Here is a 17,356-nt window from a genome sequence, read left to right on the forward strand (position 1 = left end):
TTTGAATTACCTCCTCTGCTTCTCAGCATCAGAGCGGACGGATGATGGTTCCATCCCTTGGCCATTAAGACATGTTGAAAGATGGTACCTGCCCCTGCATTAAGGGAATAAGTCTGGACTAGTTCAAGCAGCTGCAGACATGCATGCACTTCACTAAATACCGTATACGACATAATAAGCGCCCACGGCAGTATTTGCTATATATTGGCTGGTGAACAATCCCATTTAGCACCTGTTCCGATTGATCAATGTACAGAAGACTTATTTATTCATGTATAATACACACTCGTGTGTTATATGCAGTATGCACCCTTAAATATGGGAAATTAAATTTAGAAAAATATATCTGCCGTATATAAACATATCATGCTGTCAGCTTAAACCACGAAATTTACAATCTTTCAACTCTGTTATTTTTCACCAAATTAATATTCCAATAAGGGCCCCTATTTCTTATTTTGAGAGCGCCCTGGGTGCTTATTACGTTGAATATGGTAAGCGCAATAATCTTGAATGTGATGTTGACCCCCATTTCACCTCACCTCCTTGTAGCCATGGTGTAACCCGGTTCTGGTCTGGTTGAACGTACAGTGTTCGATCTTGTACCAACTGGCCAGAAGGAATCAGTTGTCTCGTGGACAGTTGTCAAAATTCGATCTATGTTATTTGTGGGATAAAAACCTGAGGGTAAGTGTTTTATCTGACTTAAAAACCGAAAAAAGAAACTTAAAACAACATTTATCAACATTTCTATGTTTCAAACATACTTTCCTTGAACCTTTGGAAATGGGCGTAAAATATCTGTTTGCTGGCGCAGGGTACTTGAAAAAGACATTCTTGAAAGCATTGTGATTTATCAGCGCCACTGTAGCCTAGCAGTACACTCACTGGGCTACAGATATGAAGGTTGCATGTTCAATCCTTGGGAATATAAAGAAAACATTTGATTTTACATTTCTTTACATTGTGTTCAAATGCATAATAAATTTATATGGAGAAACATTCATATGTTACAATATAAACAGAAGTTGTATTGATATAATCCCCAGGATATTATATCGTCCCTGTTTATGAGATTTAACCCGACTGGAGAACAATAGGATGACGTCACTAGAAGTTTATACTTGTAGTTATAAACAAAAGACTCTTCGGTATGGTGTGTGTGTATATAAATATGTGTGGTGTGTGTATATAAATAGTTGTGTGTATATATTTAAATATGTGTGGTGTGTGTATATAAATAGTTGTGTGTGTATATATAGGTATGGTGTCTGTTTGAACAGTAACATATTTAACACCAGTATCTCCATGTAGACTTCAGGATGATGTTACTTAAGTTGAGTTCCTCCTCCCATTTCCCCCTTTACTCACCTGTCAATTCACCTGTCAATTCACTCACTCACTCACCATTCAGCCACTTCACCGATCCGTTATTTGGTGGAGTGAGTGAGTGAGTGAGTATGGTTTTATGCCGCTTTTAGCAATATTCCGGGAATATCATGGCAGGGCACACCAGAAATGGGCTTCACACATTGTAACCATGTTGGGAATTGAACCCGGGTATTTGGTGTGATGAGCGAATGCTTTAACCACCTGTCTAGTCAACCACCCCTTATTTGGTGGAACTAGTGAACATGACGTATCACTTCATCAGCACTGTTATGCAGAAATTTTACTAACATCCAAAAATGAATGTGCTGAATTAATGTTATTTTCATAAAAATTCTCACATTATGAGAGTCCTGAGTTTTGATTTAGATAATCAAATTTTGTGTTTGAATGATTACATTTAAGGGTTTTTTTCTGTCAAACTCCTCTTCTCTATTTGTTTTTGTCTATAGAAAGGTGTATCTGATAACAAATCCTTTAAATCCAATAAATCCATGCTTATTTCCCAGAGAGTGAACAGACCAACCCAGCCCAGAATCCTAGCCAAAACAAATGCACCTGTTTGTTTTGAGACAGTCCCCCATGATAGAGTCCATTGATTCGGGACTTCCCCTGTCAGTGTCCAAGTTGCCTGGGGCTATTTCTGCTCATGGTGTAAGCCGACTCTTTGGCTGACCACTGTAAACATAGACCCAGGGATCAGCTGGCGGGCAAACATGGTGGGAGTATGTTGTGAATGAGGGGTCAGTGATTCTTGTAATCTTTTAACTTCCTAGAGCCCACCTGGTTGCACAATTGCTGTGACAAAGGAAATACCATCTCCTGGACTGAGGTATTCACTGTAAAAAGTTCTTGCTTGGCCTTCTGCTATGGGGATGTTTGACTGAACTTAGCTGAAACAAAACCTGCCTCCCACTCACCAGGTTTGGGAAGTCAGCTCAGACTCAAACTGAATATTTTTCAAATCGTTTTTTAGTTTTTTAGTCAGTCTGAAAAAGAGAGGGTTCCTTGACCTCCCCAGCTGTCCCGACAGAGATGAGTTGTTTTCATAGTGTTCTTGTGAATGGATTGTGCAGGCACGGAATTGCATATTCAATAGGTCTTGGTGCCTATTGATTAAGATCTGGAGTTTGCTGACTATCGTTTTGTGATTTCTTCAACTTACAGACTCTGGAAATCATTGGACAGATTTGCAGTCGATCTGGATGTCCATCTCAGAAGAGTATTTGCAGATCAACTTGGCAATCTATCTATCTGGATGTCCATCTGAGAATAATTATTGTCAGATTAGCTTGCCAACCTGCAAGCTTCAAGCTTGTAAGAGGGGGATTCCTTTGTGCTTGAGACAGGGGATAGATTGCTGCTGAATCACTGAATGATGTTGAGGTAAGTGTCAAACTACGTACTATCTAAATATTTGTATTTTCCTGTATTTGTCCATTTACTGAAAGACAGCGTAGATGCACTGGGTATATTTCATTTCATCCTCTGTGATCAATGAGAGTTTGGCTGCAAAAGATTCAACAGGACCCACAGCTTGCAATTTATAAGCAAGGCAAGCAATTTTTATGCATGGCAAGCAGCTTTTATGCAAGACAAGCAGCTTTTATGCAAGGCAAGCAACTTTTAATCAAGACATTTGGTGTTTTAAGCAAGGCATGCAACTATGAAGCAAGTTTAGTAACATACAAGCAGGGCTAGTAATTTTTAAGCAAGACTGCACAATTAACAACTACCGACTTTCACCCAAATGTCATGTTCTTGGATAAAAAAATCAATTTCATATACATATTTTTGATTTACTCAAAATGTGAAGTAGGTTGGAATTTTCTTTTACAAAAATATAATCGGGGACAGGAGTTTTTTCAAAAGATTTTTTTGGTCATTATTATAATATTTTACATAATTTATTCATTTTGGTATAATTTATTTATTTTGGTAGCAACGGTAAATGAGGTCTTTTTTAGACATTTTACTTATTTCTAGTGGGCATTTTAAGATAAACACTTTTTCTCCTATTGAGATAAAAGTTCACACATTGAGATAAAAGTTCACACAATAAGCACCAAGCCTCAGGGTGAAATGCTACAAGCCAAGTCTGGTATCTTTTATTCCTGAAATATACAGTTGTAGAAGATATAGTATTTCCTAATTGATGATAACGAAATTACAATTCCGGTCACGAAATTTGCTTGACTGCTGTGTCTGTGTTTTGGATAGTTACTTGATCTTGTAATGGGATTAAGTTGATGGATGTTCAGTGGCTATAGATGGTGCTAGCTATTGTGATGTTTTCTTGCTCAAGAAACAATTCATGTATTGACATTAAAGGTCACGATATTGTACATGTTGTGATGAATGAGAACTGGGCCTCGTTTCACAAATCCATCTCACAGCTAGGACTCCTCAAGGATTACCTGGATCTAATTATTTTCTCGTCCAGCAGATGCTTGGTAACAGTTTTTGCATGTCTGAGGCATAAAATTGGGGGTCCCACTGAGTTTGATTTCCAAGAATTTAACTGAGGTCTGATCGTAGCACTTAGTGGTGCAAGCTCAGATGCCTCGTGTAGACAGGGATTTCAATGTTAAATTGAACATAGTCTTCCCCTGATGCTGTGAGTTTTAGGTGTATTTCTTACCAGAATAGAAATATCACTTACCCCGGTATACGCAGCATGGAGTCTACAACTTTGATTAGTTTTAACAAACAGCTGTCTTTTTTTCATCCCCCAGGACTTGCAATGTAATTAAAGCATTTGCATCCGTTGTATGAGTATAGGAGTGCGTCCATTCTAAATTTGTATATGTGTAGGACGCAACAATTAGCATTTGGTAAAACCCTGTGTCTTTAGTCTATGTTAAAGAATGGGTATAATTATCATCTTGGTGCTACAACGATTGTTGGTCTCAAACCTTATCACAGACTTACAATCATTGTAGTGTTGAAATCACTTTGTGGAATGGTCATGAACCATAGATACACTCTATCCCACCATCAAAGACCATGTAGATAGATACAGGCCCAAACCAAGCGGACAATGCCATCATGGCTGGTGCCCGAGAGCTGGAGCTGGGAGAGTCTGCAAAATGATTCCATGTCTACACAAGATGTGTGTTGGAAATACAGCCAAGAACTGGTCTACATTGATATGGATTATTTTGCAACTTTTTACATTATGTTGCCCATAGGATAACTATTGTAGTTTTAAAACTCCCCTGGTAGAAAATCCTATATATCGGGGCCACGGGTGACCCAGTCGTCTTATAGTCCACGGCCCTTAAAATGGAAGCACGAAATATTGCAATGATTAATTAACGAAGATAGCTACTTGAATGCTAATACTTATTAAGTGGAAATAAGACATTCTGCCGATACGGAATATTAATTACAGTAATAACAACATTTGCAAAGTGAGCTTTTCAAGAAATGTCCATTTCTTATCGATAAACATCATCATTGAGTTTTGATCACATGGTTACAATACAGGTAATATTGACAGTCGGTGACTGCAAGTAGTTATGTTTAGCAGTGATCTTGGTTAATAGCTCTTTAATACCATGTCTGCACTAGGGCTGTGTTCTGAATGTGGTGTTAAACAAAAAATACACTCCAAGTCCACCTATTGTAGTGCTAAAAATGCTTCCAATAGTCACTCATAGTTATCAGCAGCAAACACAAGCTAATTGCTGTTTGTTTTACATAAGGCAAGCCACAATGGGTAACAGTTCATATCCACTCTGAAGTCAGGTTTATTCTGGTGTATGGAGTAGTGCACTTCACTGCCCCTGATTTAGACAAACAAATCAATATTTCATAAACGACTTAGCTAGGACATTGACTCCAAATGTTGCTGCAAAAATGTCATGACTGTTTTGTCAAACACTCAGCTGTCATATGATTCTGCCGCATGTCAAGAAAATTACTTAATCTGTATGATTTGAGAATATGCTACAGATTGTTGAATAATGGGTTTGCGTTAAGTAATATATGGGTTACTAGGATGTATGCAGGGAATGGACAATTCATGTGTTCTGGCCACTTTGACATTTCTTCATTTGAGAAGGGGGAACTTCTGAGGTGGCGCTGTAGTTTGCTGTGCAGAGTTGCATCCCTTGGGTACAGCAGAAGCCTGTGATCTTGAGTTCACCCTGATTCTGTTTCTAGGTTTGTCAGCACCATATCCCTGAACGTGGGTTTCTCCAAAGTGGTAAACGTCTGAGACCTGCACCACTTCGGGCTTTCCTCCCACAGCTTTCCTGACATGCCGAGATATAACTGGAATAATGGAACATTAAACCCAACTCACTCACTCACCCATAATGCTAAAACACATTGAAGTTATTTTAATATAAGAAATAAACATATCAACAATAATAACTTCACGGACTGCTCTTTTAATCATTACAACAAAAAAAGGGTAGACAACAGTACAAAATGGGTGACTTCGTTCAACATAGTAATGCAACACTAGTTCTGCCCATTCTATTGTCAGCCCCGCCATCATATAGCTGGAATATTGCTCAATGCGGCATTCAACAAAAAAAACAAACAAAATCTATTGTCAGCCAATTATGAAACAGTATAGAAATAATTTGCTTTATGAAAACTTAAAAGCCAAAATATTTTTTTGGTTATCACCAAATTTCAATTTATTTAGTTTCATGTTTTGTTATGAATAGTGAGTCCAACTGAGAGGGGTTAGTCGCCTCTCAGTGGGGTAATCAGAACCACATATTTTTGTTCGGCCTAATGTTTTTCCTTTGTCCAGCTTCCAATGGTGTTGAATTGCTCCGTAACGTAGTGTACTTTGTTTGAATAGCCATATAATGCTGCTGCAGCTAAGGAGCTGTAAGACATATTGATCCATTTCCAGCTGTATCCTTTTATTTATTGCTTGGGTAATTGCGTACAAAATCAATAACAGAGGATGTACACTATGTTGAAACTCACAAGGCTTACTGTAGTTATGGAGGGGCTTGGACTCCAGGTTGTCACTAGGAGGAACGTTGTACATCTGACCGATTTCTGAACTGTGTGTCTATCCCCTTGATTCCATCATTGTGACAGGAAACACAGCATGAGTGATCTTAATTACGTGGCATCCTCATCACTTGATTTGTAATGCTACTCCAAGTAAGTGTGTTTGTTTTGGAGTTTAAACGCAATGGTCGGAGTGTTATTGTCATCAGGCTGGGTTGATGTATCAGGTAAGGATCGTATCGAGGGCATGAAGGTCACGGTGCTTGGTCAAGGAAATAATTTAATCACCACATACTCATGAATATCACGATTGTAGGTTTTAACTTGATATTTTTCAGGAAGGAAAGTATTGAGGCAGCTTTGGCTTTGTGTTGTCATGGTTACGCTTATTCTTTGACGAGGCTTTGAATTTGATGGATTTAGTAGTGAATATCTTTGTTTGAACTCATACTGTTTTAATTAGGTAAATGAATACTCCCTCTTTTATTAAAACTTGATGGCGATGCTGATAAACTCATGACACATTAAAAATAATGTCATGTGTGACTGCTCTCTCCAGACCCATGAAGATTCCGGGGTAGAATAGGTCTTCAGCAACCCATGATCCTGTAAAAGGCGACTATGCTTGTCATAAGAGGTGACTAACGAGATCGGGTGGTCAGGCTCGCTGACTTGGTTGATGCATGTCATCGTATCCCAATTACGTAGATCAATGCTCATGCTGTTAATCACTGGATTGTCTGGTCCAGACTTATTTACAGACCGCCGTCAAATAGCTGGAATATTGCTGAGTGCGGCATTAAACAACAAACAAACAAAAACAAAAACTAAGTTTTGTTACCCTGCTTAGGGCTCGACATTAAGGGATAAAACAAGTACTGGTCGGCCTGGAGTCGGTATACTGTATCTGTGTATGGTATTCATGTTAAACTGGTATATCTTGTTCATCTCAGTGCTAGCACTTTAAACCAGCATTATTCCGGACTAGTACTAGCTAACACACACAGAGGCATGCACCTCTCTATATATGTGCGATTATCTTTAACTGTAACTTAAAATCCCATTTCGCCTCACATCTTCTTAGACTATGAGAACAACCTCATCACATGTCACAAGAACAACACAACATCCTGCACTAGTGTCATCAGTGAATGGGGTTCAACTCCATAGTCACACTGTCCCTGTCCTCTTGTTCTGTAAAGTGAGGTTTTACGTTGCTTTTAGCAATATTCCAGCAATATAAGGGTTGGGAACACCAGAAATGGGCTTCACACATTGTACCCATGTCGGGAATCGAACCCTGGTCTTTGGCGGGACGAGCGAACACTTTAGTGAGTGAGTGAGTGAGTATGGTTTTACGCCGCTTTTAGCAATATTCCAGCAATATCACGGCGGGGGACACCACAAATGGGCTTCACACATTTTACCCATGTTGGGAATCGAACCCGGGTCTTCGGCGTGACGGGCGAACGCTTTAACCACTGGGCTACCCGACCGCCCCAGCGAACACTTTAACCACTAGGCTACCCGACCGCCTGTGCTGTAAAGGTATTTGTAGGTACTAGCTTCAGATTTTAGAATAGCCACCCTGTGACATGACCGCGGTGTATATTAAAACAAACAACATAAACCTGTTATCTGACAGCTCCAGATCAGCTGCGTATTTGAGTAAAATAGGCAAAACAAATCACCATTACCCAACTAATTTTAAGATGCTTGTATACAAATATGCATGAAAAATTTCCAAAACCCAATAGTAAAACAACGCTACAAAATTACCCAATGTATCATGTTCAATTTGCGGCCCTATATTTTTTCACAGATTTTTATTTTCTGATCAAATACAGGCACCATGTATACATGACCTCATATGCATATATATACACTGATGTGAATAATGCATGAAGCACTTCGTTTTGCTTGTTAATTATATATCTATGTCGCTGTTCTGAGTTTATGCGACATGTTACACACTTGGGGCAGCACACAAATAGACACAAATTAGAAGTCATATAAAACTGCATTTTAAGCAGAATTTAGAAAAATATGTAACTCACTGGTGTGAAAAAAACCAGTAGATTGGACCAATTGAAGGTAGTAAAATATATTGAATACCCAAAGAAAACTATTAATAATATTGTGAATGATAACTTGTGAGTAAATAGTCAATGGCTCAGTATTATTTTGAAGACTGATCTTAGGTGTCCTTGCCATGTACCCCGTGCTAGTCTTGCCCTGTGATAATATCCCACAACATCCCTGCCCTGCCCTGCCCTGCCCTGCCCTGCCCTGCCCTGCCCTGCCCTGGCCTGCCCTGCCCTGCCCCGCCCCGCCCCGCACCGCCCCGCCCTGCTCTGTCCTGTAGCCTACATCACCTTGCCCTGTTCCTAAGTACAACATCAGGCCCTTGCCGACATCACTGATAACCCTCCCTCTTCACAGTGTGAACCAACCTGTGACCCCATGTTTGCCCTGTAATGTGACCCCATGTTTCCCCTGCCATGTGACCCATGTTTGCCCTGTCATGTGACCCCATGTTTCCCCCGCCATGTGACCCCATGTTTCCCCTGCCATGTGACCCATTCCCCACCATGTGACCCAATGTTTCCCCTGCCATGTGACCCATTCCCCACCATGTGACTACATGTTTCCCGTGTCATGTGACCCCATGTTTCCCCTGGCATGTGACCCCATGTTTCCCCCCCATGTGACCCAATGTTTCCCCTGCCATGTGACCCATTCCCCCCCATGTGACCCCATGTTTCCCCTGTCATGTGACCCATGTTTCCCCACCATGTGACCCCATGTTTCCCCTGTCATGTGACCCCATGTTTCCCCTGTCATGTGACCCCATGTTTTCCCTGTCATGTGACCCCATGTTTCCCCCGCCATGTGACCCCATGTTTCCCCTGCCATGTGACCCATTCCCCACCATGTGACCCCATGTTTCCCCTGTCATGTGACCCCATGTTTCCCCCGCCATGTGACCCAATGTTTCCCCTGCCATGTGACCCATTCCCCACCATGTGACTACATGTTTCCCGTGTCATGTGACCCCATGTTTCCCCTGCCATGTGACCCCATGTTTCCCCCCCATGTGACCCCATGTTTGCCCTGTCATGTGACCCCATGTTTCCCCTGCCATGTGACCCCATGTTTCCCCCCACCATGTGACCCCATGTTTCCCCTGCCATGTGACCCCATGTTTGCCCTGTCATGTGACCCCATGTTTCCCCTGCCATGTGACCCCATGTTTCCCCTGCCATGTGACCCATGTTTCCCCTGTCATGTCCCCCACCATAGTCCTGCCTGGCCCCCTCACCAGCATGACATGTATAAATACAGTCAGTATAATATCATAGTGCTCACTAAGTATTTCAGAAGTGCTTTAAGTTTCTTCATCAATGTTCTATGTGTGATTATATACCCAATGATTTTCTAACTGGACAATCATTATATATCACTATCCATATGCAATGAATAATATATGCCATAATAGGTACAAATTGAGCACCTCAGCAAATATTGCTCACTATTTCATAGTACTCACTTAAGTACCGGTACGTGTATAACTAGTTCAGAAAATGCACTATGATAGAAACTTAGATAGCCTAAACTCTGTCATTATGAAAACCCCTGCTTAGGATAATAATGTTGTTCATTCTATCATGATATAACATTTATACTAAGTTTTCCTATAATAATTAGATCCACATCAAGTGCTTTTATGAGTTATCATGGTGTAATATAATCCACATCAAGTGGTTTCAGTTCTCCTAGACATACTATTCAATAAGACAAAAGTTATGTCTAGGAGATGTGTTCTCATTACCTTAGGCTAGCATCTATCTAAAAAGCTATAACTGAAACTACTGATATTTTATATATATTTTTACCTGATGATATGTATTACTTGCTAAACAATTATTATATGAAATGATGTATAAATATTACACCATGATAACTCATAAAAGCACTTGATGTGGATCTAATTATTATAGGAAAACTTAGTATAAATGTTATATCATGATAATTCACCAAAGGAACTATATTACATACACATTTACTAATGATAGTCCAGGAAAATAATCTTATTTTAAAATAAATATCTACAAAATAAAAGAAAGAAATCCAAATGGAGTCTGAGCTGTGCTTAATTTCAAGGCTGAGCAATCTAGACTTGCCCAATCTTTCTAGACTTGAGTTGGACTCATTTATTCTCTTGGGTCTTGGAGACAGACGAGGGTCAGGGTGTGGGGTGTGTCTTCTGCATGGGTCCCTTGTGATTTTCTGACATCAATTTTATCTATGCCCTTCAATTTTTAACATATGGATTATGACCTTCATCCTATGATTTTCATGCTGAATTTCAAACACTCAAGAATAATACCTCATCGTACACAACAGATACATGATTATCGTCACTGAACCATGATTACTGTCATTCTCACAGAATTATATATATTAGCAGCTTCAGCCTACTGCCCTATTAATAAGGAAGTAGTTATGTCGCTGATAAGAGTCATGTTGGCAGGCGAGCTGTGGCTTCTGGTGAGAGAAGCTCCCTGCTGAACACACACAGTGGAGTATTGTGGAGCATTGATCACTGACAAGCCAGTTAGCAGGCACATCTCCAGGCAGCCCTCCTATCTGGGCTAATGCATTGACAGAGGCTGTTCCGCTACATTGGGTATCGGAGCTGGCTGTCAACCATTCGTCACATCACCTCTGTAATGGCCAGGTAAGCTGGACACTGAACCCATGACATGAAAGGTTCAGGCTTTTGTGGCCGGTCAGATAAATCTTGAGATACAGGCCCAGATTTCTTTCCTTTCTGATAAAAATATAGGTGGTGTTTTTGTGTATGGACTGTGTGTTTTGTGGCTTGTGAGGATGTTGGGGTGGCCCAGCTATGTGAAAACTGTCTTCGTCGTCATATGTTCGTTTGTCTGAGTCCTGTCGGTGTATCCAAGCAGAAGCCCTCACGGTCCACACACGGTTTCAAACGTTTATACAGGAAGTGGAAAGATTCTGACACGCTCACAAGACTGTGCTGTGCTGGGCAGTCTGTCAGCCAGTAATAGGAAACGTATGTGAGCGGAGGTTTTCTCCTCTGACAGAACTAATACCAGTTTGAACATTACAGCGGTTACATTCGGGTGTGTCAAGGCAGATCTGCTTCAAAGGAAGATTCAAATCTGGAGATATGTTTTCTGGAATTGTCAGCTGTGCATGTTTGTAGAATCCGTTTGATTTCTGTGTTTTGGATCTGACATTCAGTGGCATTTGTGTTGTTGGATTTGGAGTTCAGAGATAGGAAATTATGCATTTCCTGAATGCAAGGTATGTTTTTGTTTGTTTCTATGATTTTATGAGAGATTTGTGGCGATACCAATATCATTACAACAAAACATTTATCTCCAGTCATAATATTTCTTTGTGATATTGTGAGATTTATCAGTTTGTTAGGCATGAGATGACAGACTGCTAGGTGAGCTCAGAATATTTATGAAATACCGAGTCATGTAGAAGTTATCTCTTTTTCAATTTGTCAGGACAAATCAATTCTGTACGACGAGACAGAGGTAGGGAGACTCACTGGCTGAAATGTCTTCTCACATTGAAGTGCATTATCTCTGAAAGAAATTTTCAAAAGTATCTTTTTAGACTGGAACCATCTGCTTGTTTCTGGAAAAAGCTTTTATGGTCTGATATTTTTAGACAAAAACTGTTGTTCCAAAAGACAACTTATCACTGAAAAGGTCACCCTTTGTTCTGCTGCCCTTCTACCAGACAGACTGATTGTAACACACTCTCATTAGTGTCACATTTGGGTTAAATATATATCCTACGGTTATATTAGTTTAGTAGTACTTTTACACGTCAATCTCCAGAAATGCCCTTTATTTTCTTGTTCTGTGTGACAGCATGCCAAAATTAGTATATCCTGACATGCATAGTATAAAGCATTGTCAGGTGTTTCTAGATCTAGACATTTGGCTAGCCTTTTAGAGTGAAATTTTTTTTTGATATGTCGGGGTGGGGGAGGGGGAGGGGGAGGGGGAAATTAAAAAAAGGTATGACTGTTTCTATACTTTTTTTATCATGTTCATAAAGAGAAATGTATACATGTAGACAGCAAATATATGCCTATGAATATCAGCTTTTAACATGTTTCATATTAAAATGATATTGGCTTTACCGTTTTGAAGAAGTTTTTGAAGTACAAGCATATGTGTACTTGTGAGAAGGATAGTTTCCAATGTAACATTGTAAATCCTCTCTCCATCATCTGGAACAAAGACGTTTATCATTCTGCCTCACAAAGGACATTTTCAGTTTTTCGGAAAATCAATTTTGTCCAATTTAATCACAACTCCCTGATCTCACAGTGACATCATCTCTGTCTTCACGCCTAGGAATTGTAACTGCCATCTTCAGACAAAGTTGAGGGTCTGCAGGAGGGGTAGACACATTCACAGAGTTACATCATCTCTGTCTTCACACCAAGGAACTGTAACTGCAATTTTCAGACAAAGTTGAGGGTCTGCAGGAGGGGTAGACACATTCACAGGGTTACATCATCTCTGTCTTCACGCCTAGGAACTGTAACTGCCATCTTCAGACAAAGTTGAGGGTCTGCAGGAGGGGTAGACACATTCACAGAGTTACATCATCTCTGTCTTCACACCAAGGAACTGTAACTGCAATTTTCAGACAAAGTTGAGGGTCTGCAGGAGGGGTAGACACATTCACAGAGTTACATCATCTCTGTCTTCACGCCTAGGAACTGTAACTGCCATCTTCAGACAAAGTTGAGGGTCTGCAGGAGGGGTAGACACATTCACAGAGTTACATCATCTCTGTCTTCACACCAAGGAACTGTAACTGCAATTTTCAGACAAAGTTGAGGGTCTGCAGGAGGGGTAGACACATTCACAGGGTTACATCATCTATGTCTTCACGCCTAGGAACTGTAACTGCCATCTTCAGACAAAGTTGAGGGTCTTCAGGAGGGGTAGACACATTCACAGAATTACATCATCTCTGTCTTCACGCCTAGGAACTGTAACTGCCATCTTCAGACAAAGTTGAGGGTCTGCAGGAGGGGTAGACACATTCACAGAGTTACATCATCTCTGTCTTCACACCAAGGAACTGTAACTGCAATTTTCAGACAAAGTTGAGGGTCTGCAGGAGGGGTAGACACATTCACAGGGTTACATCATCTCTGTCTTCACGCCTAGGAACTGTAACTGCCATCTTCAGACAAAGTTGAGGGTCTGCAGGAGGGGTAGACACATTCACAGAGTTACATCATCTCTGTCTTCACACCAAGGAACTGTAACTGCCATCCTCAGACAAATTTGAGGGTCTGAAGGAGGGGTAGACACATTCACAGAGTTACATTACATGATATTCGGTGTGTTTGGGTAGGTTTGATGAGATACAACCGCAAAACTATTTTTTACTTTTTTATTTAAAACTATGAGCTTGAAACACTTTGCAGCAATGTGGTTTTTGTCCCAACAATTGACCTTTTTTATAATATCTGAAGCATAATTTTATTATGTCCGGAGACAATTTTCTTTTGCAAACAATTCCTAGGCCCCCCTCACCCCCCTCCAGAATATCAACTGGTCCGTCCCTAACTTCAGTCCTAAGACAAAATTGAGGGTGTCTATGGGTGGTAGATTGACAGTCACAGAGTTATAAGCCAATAATGAAGGTCTTCATGAGGGGTAAATTCATTCACATTACTCTCTTTTGCTTCCAGCATTTGTCAAAATGAAGGTCTAAATGAGAGTAACATAATTCTTCTGTTTACTTCCTTTTACAAGCTTTCACCACAGCTGAGAATCATCCTTAATATAATAAGTAACCAATTTGATTGTTTTATTAACAGTCAAAGTTAATGAGGGTCTTCATGAGGGGCAGTTACATGTATAAATAATGATTTTGAAAATGACCATTAACCTATATAAATGTTTACGTACCATATTATATAAAAAACTGTAAAATGTTTCAAGACTATAAAGTTTTTATGGTTGTTTTGGATTAAATGAGTTAAAATATATGTTGGTTGCTTGGCTGCCTCCTCTGTGCCCTCAAGGCCAGGTGATGCTAACATTCAGGGGTGAGTGATATATGATGGCGGACATGCCTATAATATATGGTCACTGCTCTGATTGGCTAATGATGTCATTAGGGCCCCATGCTTCTCTAAGAGCTGACTAGTTAGGGATTGCAGATGTTGACAAATGGCAATTGATTAGTGGATCTTCAATTAGCAGTTATTGAAAGCCCAATAGGACATATAGAGACAGTAGTCAAGATTCACAAAAGGCCTTAGAATTGGCAGTCTGGCCTAAATGTGTATAAATGTGAATATGTGCTTTGAAAGGGTCTGAATTTAGCAGTCTGGCCTTGACAATGTGCTTAAATGTGAATATGTGCCATGAAAAGGTCTGAATTTGGCAGTCTGGCCTTGGCAATGTGCTTAATGTGAATATGTGCATTGAAAAGGTCTGAATTTGACAACAATGTTTAACTCTGCTGTTAAAGTCATATAATACCATGATATATCTCTAATAATTCATATTGACGTCATGTACTTTAGCCTTGATATGCCTTGTGAATAAACCATGGTTATTACTAAGTCTTGGAAAGGCATTAAGAAGTGATACACATAAGGAAGAGAATTTATGGATGTCAGCTTCTTTAAGTAAGGATAAGAATTTATGGATGAACAACTTCTTTATTACAGTTACTCCAACTTCTAAATGCCTATCAAAGAAGTCAACTTCTTTATTATTCTTCATCATGATAAAGAAGTTGACATCCATAAATTATCTTCTTTATGATTATTATTGTATGAAATATGAACAATTGGCTGAAGGCATGTGATATCAGTGGTCATGCTTAGGTTGTGTTAGAGGAGATAAAGAAATTATAAACTGACAGTAACACTCACTTTTTCCCATAACGGAAATATACAGTCTTGGAAGGCAGAACTGTAGAACAAATAATTAGAAATAGGAAACAAATCAAACCGTCACAGCATCATAAAATAATTCAAACATCATTCGGTTCGCCCCGTTTTTGTTTCTAGGTTTGCCAGCACCATATTCGTGCTCATGGGTGTCCCCAAAGTCTGAGACCTGCATCACTTCAGGCTGTCTACCCACCTTATGCTGACATGCCATTGTATAACTGGAGTACTGTTAAAAGCGACATTAAACACAATTCTCTCAATCAACTAATCAATGAAAAAATATTCTTAAGGCGAAATAATCACATTAGTGTGACATATTGCAGACTGTTTAAATAAGAACTCTCTTAGTTAGAAATCTGTTATAGATTTTGGGTAGAAATTGAGAAGGTATATATACTCAGGACAAATATGTCGTGGGTCAAGTGTGGTCTACAAATAGTTCACCATCTTTGCTCTGTACAAATAATACAGGTGTTTTTCATGTAAATGATGTTGAAGTGAGAGCCTATTTATATTCATTGCAAATACGAAATAGGAAAGTTGAGTATTGACCGAGAAATAAGACCCATTTGTAGGCATTACCAATAATTAAAACAGTATTTTGTGCTTATAACATACAGTAGAAATATTGTAATTGAGAGAAAATGTTATAATTTAATAACTTGATGATCATGCTCGCTACATCGTTATAACTAAAGACCAAATTGGAAGTTGGCCTGACCCAGACTTGATGTACAGGCCGTCAAGAATAAGCTGGAATATTATTCTCTACAGACTGTTAATAGTCCAGTCTGGATCATGCAAACAGTTATTATGTATTATGAGAACCAACCCATCGGGGTACGAATTGTACACATTTAACAAAGGACCTATGGAGAAACAGTGAGGTCTTGATTTATTTTTTTATTAAACCATGTGGTTATGATGTAAGAAATGACAATAAAGTTCATCCCAATGCTGATATATTTTGGAAAAGAAACACTGTCACTTCTAGAAGTAGTACTGAGCTAGTCAGACGGGGTTCTGGAGTCAAAAGGCTAACACAGTGCACATAGCTGAAATACAATATTGTTACGAAATGTATGATTTGTGACGTGTTTTTGAGCAAAAGGTAATACTGTTTAGTCTATATGAATATAGACACTTAAAAAATATCATGACTTCCCTTTGTCAAAGACTACGTAAAACCTTCGACCATCGATCCAATTTAATCGCCAAGTCAAAACCAAGATTTGTTTTGATGTTAGAGCTGTGGCTGTCTATATCAGTTAAATGTTTGACCACATACATTCTGATCCTCAACAACACACTTGAACAAAGCCCAAGTAGTGTGTTGGTGTCTATATCTGTACCTAGATGATATGCGACGGTTGGTCTCACACTCAGTGTCAGACTGTTCAGCTTGGATGATTGTCTGTGCCATTGTCCTGGTAATATAGGTAGCAGATCAATGGTCGATATGCTGTCTAAACTTGCTTTAAGTCTTGTTTAGGGTTATCTTACATGTTTGTTTTGTGTAGAGGAGATTGAAGTCCAGTCTACTTTATTATATATACATGTATAGTGTAGAGAAGACAGAAGGCCAGTCTGGGTCATCTCATTTATTGTATGGAGGTGACTGAAGCCCAGTCTAGATTATTTGTCATATAAGGTGTAGAGGAGACTGAAGTGCAGTCTAGTTTATCCGTCATATAAGGTGTAGAGGAGACTGAATTGCAGTCTAGATTATTTGTCATATAACTTTATAAGGTATAGAGGAGACTGAATTGCAGTCTAGTTTATCCGTCATATGAGGTGTAGAGGAGACCGGAGCCCAGTCTAGTTTGTCTGTCATGAGGTGTAGAGGAGACTGAAGCCCAGTCTAGTTTGTCTGTCATGAGGTGTAGAGGAGACTGAAGCCCAGTCTAATTTGTCTGTCAGCTGTGCATGGTGCTCCAGTTTCATTATAGACTCACATGTTGTCACCAGTGACTCACAACTGTGGGAACA

At 39.6% G+C, this 17,356-nt stretch overlaps 1 protein-coding gene across 5 annotated transcripts in view; it reads left to right on the forward strand.

Moving 5' to 3' along the window:
* The first annotated feature begins 6,550 nt into the window (after positions 1 to 6,550).
* Positions 6,551 to 17,356, forward strand: part of LOC139470251 (transmembrane protein 198-like) — a 60,730-nt gene continuing 49,924 nt past the window's right edge. For 3 of the 5 annotated variants that reach the window (XM_071252585.1, XM_071252595.1, XM_071252594.1), the window contains exon 1: positions 11,020 to 11,113. The gene's annotated coding sequence lies outside the window, so the exon portion shown is untranslated. Of the gene's footprint in view, positions 6,600 to 11,019; positions 11,114 to 11,177; positions 11,716 to 17,356 lie in introns of those variants that run through there. The other 2 variants (XM_071252593.1, XM_071252586.1) reach the window with 2 other exon arrangements.

The sequence above is a fragment of the Haliotis cracherodii genome, unplaced genomic scaffold, assembly GCF_022045235.1.
Source record: "Haliotis cracherodii isolate W230 unplaced genomic scaffold, xgHalCrac1.p SCAF_20, whole genome shotgun sequence".
NCBI classification, from domain to species: domain Eukaryota; kingdom Metazoa; phylum Mollusca; class Gastropoda; order Lepetellida; family Haliotidae; genus Haliotis; species Haliotis cracherodii.